The following is a 6000-nucleotide window of genomic DNA, read 5'->3' as shown; positions in this document are numbered from 1 at the left end:
AATTCCCAGGATCATGTGTGTATACCATAGACTCCGCGCACATGGTTATTAAGCACATATTGTCTGCTAAGTGCATATGGTATACTTGTGCTAGACACCTGTTTGTTAAGCGCATATGGTTGAAATCACCTCTGCAACCTCGTACTACATAGAATTGCAGCAATAAAACATCAGACATGTCACAGCATGCTCAATGTCTCACCAGGCCCATGTCTAACAGATAGCTGTAGCTACCTGACTTCTAAGGATTTCCATGACTGAAGCAAATTATTTACTGGTGTTCAAATTGCTTGAAAACTGTAGTGGGCACAACTAATGCCCTCCTAGCAGAAATTCCTTATCGTAAATTATAAGCCTAATAAACAGAGTCTACGGTGTACAAAAATTCAAATACTTCAATACATATGTCAAGAGTTGCACTGCACATCATAGCCAGTAGAGATGTAACAATACATCACATATCGATCATACATTGAGGCCATGATATGTATTGATATGAAATTAGGATATATATACTGACAAGAGTTCATAATAAAGAGAAGAGTATCTAACTCAGTATTGGTCCATCAAAAATGAAGTACACAGTGGTAATTGTTCTCTGTGACCACATTTTAGCCATATTCATGTCAAAGAAGCCTTGCTATAATATATAGTGGGTGTCAAAGTGTTTAAAGGGCTTCTTTCAAAACTCACTAGGCTTCTTTAAAATGAATATGACAGTCATACTTACCGGGTTCATTTTTGATGGGCCAATACTGAGTTAGGCATTCTCCTCTCTATTGTGGACTCTTGCGTATACTGATTGATTAGTCACAAGTGAAACAGGGAGGGCATACCACGCTAAAATTTCCAATAAACCAGCTGCAGCAAAATTAATATAAGTTGTCCTGATCAACTCACACAGTAGTGACCATCTATGAAGCATATGTAAATTGTATAGGGCTTTGTTGAGTTAGATTATGGCAGTAACTACAGTTGTCTTTGAAGTGAGCATGCCAGGCAAAGGAACTGTCTTCTGGCTGTGGATACTGCCAGCATCACAAAAATTTCATAAGGTATATAGTCATTTTTACCATAGTATAATATCTTAACTAAAGTTCAACCTGAATGTGAATTTCAATACAACAAGTTATACAGCATAATTGCATGTTGAACATAGGTGGTGGAGATGGGGGGGGGGGGGGGGGGCAGGGGGCCCATGGTCCCCCCACTTTTATGGGACACTGTTTGCAAGAAAAGATTGAGATACTCTAATAGAACAGTCAGGATCTGATACTCTAATAGAGCAGTCACAGTATTCAGAGAAGCAGTGTAGCAAGCTACTTAGTACGTATGTGTAGTTATAAATAAGGAGATACAATTGGTGGAGAGCAGCTATTGTCAGCAGGCTGTGATTTTTTTTTTGGTCTTCAACTTACAGCTGGCCTGGCCCCCTCACTCTTTGGCCTGTTCCACCGCCCCTGATGTTGAATGTTCTATATAGTGCATTTCATGATATGCAAACATGTCAGAGCTGACCACTGTTATAGTGTACTTCTATGCTTGCACAGAATATAATGTGAACTAACAAGGGGCCACAAACTTATAGTATAATATGTGGACCACACTCTGCTAAAATTCTGTGATTACCAAGAGCTACGTATGACTACAAAGCCACAAGGTTGCTTTTTGTAATAATGTTTATTGCTTTAGTAGATCAGGTAACTGCATGGCCAGATCAGACATGTTTTATCATGTCTGTTTCTCTACAACGACACCATAATACATAACTTACATTCAAATTATTTTTTCAATCAGTAACTAAATGTCAGTATGCAAATTTTCTAATTGCGAATACACAGTAATTGTGGAGGCATATTATGATTACCATTATCTGTGACTGGCTTAGCTACATAGTATGCAGTCTGTGGTATACTACATGGTTTGCTACCTTCTTAAAATCTGAATCATCTTAATGTTGTTGCCAGTTGGTATTTTGAGATGTTTGCCAGTGGTTATTTGACTGCTACATGGGACTTTTGTCATTGACTTGTGTTCTACATTTAAAATTAACTCTAATTGATTGATAATGTGGGCGGATTTAGGGGGGGGGGGGGGGCTAAGGGGGCTGTAACCTCCCCTTTTCTTTCTAAGTTAGTACTTGGCCCTAAATCTTCTATGTGTATCAAAAGCAGACTTCTTTCAGGAACTAAGCTTCACTAACACAAGTCTGTGTAACTATACTTATTGTTCAACTCTGTATAGCTAGCTTCCTTTTCCTCAAGAGTCCATCCAAAATCAGGTTTGATTGTGGGTTGCATCTCCAGTTACAAAAGTTTTAATTGTGGGTTTTGTTTCATTCAGATAATTAGCAGTGTTTTCCACTATCATACAGTATGATAGTACTGTATAGTAGGGACCACAAAGGAGTAGGCGTGGCCCATGAAATAACATCACCCAAAACCAGCCTCAATTTTCCCTGATGACGATGAGGCAGTCTTGGTTTAGTAAAACTAATGCACCTATCAATATTAATCCCCGCTACCCCCCTCCCGGGCTTACTAGAGGATTAGTGGGGGGTTTTGGCCTGATGTGATCTGACATTCTGCCCAGTAGTTGGGAATTTGACTGTTCAAAATTCTAGGTGTTTGTTTAACTTGCAAACTACATAAGAACTAACCTGTTTCCTAAAGTGTACTGCAGCCATACTATATGGAGATTTGACCACTAGTCATTCCCTCATAAGTGGAGAATTTGATTTTTCAGAAAGTCAAATCCCCACCATTTCCCCTATTACACCCGGGAGGGGGGAGGTGGGGAATAATATTGATATGTGCATAAGCCCAAATAAACTTTTAGATTGACCTGAAACGCTTTCAACAAGTTGCTACGGAATTTTAAAAATAATTTATATAACGGAATTTTCTACTGACTGACTGACTGACTGACTGATTCCTTCAGACAAGCATAACTCGATAACGATAAAGGCTACAGGCTTGATTTTTTCACTGTTTGATGTCGCTTCGGCCGAGAAGTGCCTTTTGGCATACCGCAGTATGTAGAATGCATTCTTCATGGACTTACCAGTGTCCTCCTTTGTGTCCCATTCATCTTTGCTGACAACAAAAAGTGTCGATTTGGCGATAGCACGTGATGGCTTCCCTTCGTAATGGAAATAGTTTGTATTTTTCATAGTGGCTGTTTTGACAGTTCTCGATTCGTACTGCTGTGTAACAGGTTGAACACAGCTGACAGCAAAGCATAATAGATACTTCACTTTTTAGATGATATTGATATAACTGGGGCATGCGGCACCATTTCTTTCGATATGCATGGATTTCAGAGGTGCTTTTTTCAAACAGTTCTAGATTTGAAATGCTGTGTAATGGGTTGAACATAGCTGACAATGAAACGTAATGGATACTTTACCTTTCAGACGATAATTGATATAGCTGGGGTGTGCTGCACCATTTCAGATGCAGTATGTGTGGGTTCACTAGTCATAATAATAATTTTATAAAAAAAGGTTAAAAAACAAGTATACAGAAAAAATTGGAATTTTCAACTAGAGTAGGGACCATAGCACATTGATAAAAAGTACTGAAACAAGCTGGGGCAGTGCATGATATTAAATCACAGTAAAACAATAAGAAGTGTTATATCTCTACTGTGCTCAAGATACCATAATGGAAATGCACAGTAGGGATATAACATTTCTTATTGTTTTACTGTGATTTAATAATTATCGTGCACTACTCCAGCTTGTTTCAGTACTTTTTATTGATGTGCTATGGTCCCTACTCTAGTTGAAAATTTCAAATTTTTTTTCTTTATACTTGTAGCTATAAGAGGTGATTAGTGTGGTTTTTATGAATTATATGTTAGTTGGTTAGAGTTATCAGCTTCAGTATAATATGTAGCTAATAACTCAGCTATTTACTGTTGTCTTACAGTCTCATAAGGCAGCTATAGCATATTCACCCACCTTTGTCTAGGAATGTTAAATCTGTATCAGTTACCTTCTGATATGACCCCATGCTGTTATAGCTAGATCAGTCTTCATAACCCGGCATATCTAGAAATATGTTGACTATCACAACAAATTCAGAAAGCCCATAAGTGCAAATATAGTTGCACTTTGTTAAGTAAGGATTTCCAGTAGACTAGCTAAATAGCTACTGCTTTGTGCTTCACTGCATTCTTCTACTGTTCAGTACACTTTATTTGGTGTTAAGGCTGACAAAGTGTCACTAGGATAAGGAGCATGCATACTAATAATTGTGATCTCATTTACGTTCAATACCACTACTACTTAGCTGTACATTTTTCTGCCTCACAGATTTAGCTGATTAGAGCATGGCAAAGAGTAGCTGATGCATTATGGTATATAGTTAGCTGTATCTAAATCCTTGGTAGCTACAAATGAAAAGATTATCATGCATGCTTGATAGCTACTCAATGCATATAGCAATCAGTCTTGATTTAATGGAAAAGTAAACTTTAAAGATATAAACTGAAAGTCCATTATTTTCCACTGAAAAACTGCTGAAAACACTCTCAGATTCACATTTAGAGGGCCTAATTTCCAAAAATTTCCTGTAGGCATGCCCTCTGCATTGGCATGCTTCATGCTAATGTGCTTTGCACACTAGTATTTATTCCAAATAGCTAATTATAATTTGACCATGGATAGGCTATATGAATCTTACCACTAGGGCTTTGTGAGAAAGTTGGTATCTTCTAATGTCTGGCTAGTTACCTACATCCCTGTCTGGCTTAACCCCCCCACCTTTCGAAAATCCTAAATCCGCCCTTGAATGTGGCCATCTTTTGTTTTCTATCCTAATTATTGAAAAATGCAGCTCAATTACTAGCCCAATAGAGTTATAAGGAAATGCAAGTATCCAAAACACGAGTAAATGATAATGGTCTGATGTTAAAACTTTGTTTATCATACGTATAGTTAGTTGTATTAACTTGGTTGCCTGTTAGCTACAGGATGCATCTTTTTTTTACAGCCAACTTTTTTTTGCACAGAAGTTCATAGTTACTGGTGGGAAATTACAAACCTTTCTTGTGCAATATAATGCTCCGTAATGCAAAGCACTCCCTTAATAATACTCACTGATTATGTTCCATTACAGATTACTCCAAACGTCCAAGCATGCGCCTGTTGCACAAGCATGTTATCAAGCTGGTAGCTTACAAGTGGGATGTGGTTGCTTACTGCTTAGGATTTTCAACTCCACTAAAGAATCTGATTAAAGAATCAGGCAATGGTGATCCTACCAAATGTTGTATCAAGATGTTTGAAGAATGGTTGGACACTAATGCTGGGATAGAGCCTAAAACTTGGGGAACCTTACTGGAAGAACTAGACAACACTGGTGACTTCAAAAAATCTTTACAGGAAATTAGAGATGAACTGGAAATAGAATTTGCAAAGGTGCATTAACATAGTGACAAGTGTTATTATATTAAGTGTTCTATATATGTTCATGGATGTTGTGTACCATAATTTTCTTTGTAGATTATATTCACAGTACAGTTTCAGAGTTGCCACAAATGCTATGGTACAGAAAAGGATTCATTGTATAGTAAAAGCCTGAGCAATGCTTTGGGGATTACAAAACTTGATCTGGACCCTGAAGCTGCAGGTAACTAATTCATGTCTGCTTGCTGCCAGATGAGACCACAAATATACTCATTTTCCAAAAAATGCTAAACGTATTAAAGAGCTATTCCCCTGCCTGTGACTGTCACAAGCTGTATCAATTGTAGGCTTCCTCTACCAGACAGACTTTCATTAAAGCTTTCTAAAGAAAAATCTTAGGTAGATTTGGGAATGAAGCAGCATGAGATTTCACTTTTTCACTGAACTTGGTCCAATTGCAAAATGTTTTATGAACAAAGTACTTTATTGGATCAAATGAAGAGCAAAATTGATGACAACATCGAAGACATACCAGTAGGCAACTGTCTAATTGAATAGAACACCATAAAGGACATTAAGTAGTGATA

Source organism: Dysidea avara, chromosome 10, assembly GCF_963678975.1.
Source record: "Dysidea avara chromosome 10, odDysAvar1.4, whole genome shotgun sequence".
Classification (NCBI taxonomy): Eukaryota; Metazoa; Porifera; class Demospongiae; order Dictyoceratida; family Dysideidae; genus Dysidea; species Dysidea avara.
This window is presented reverse-complemented; position numbering follows the sequence as displayed.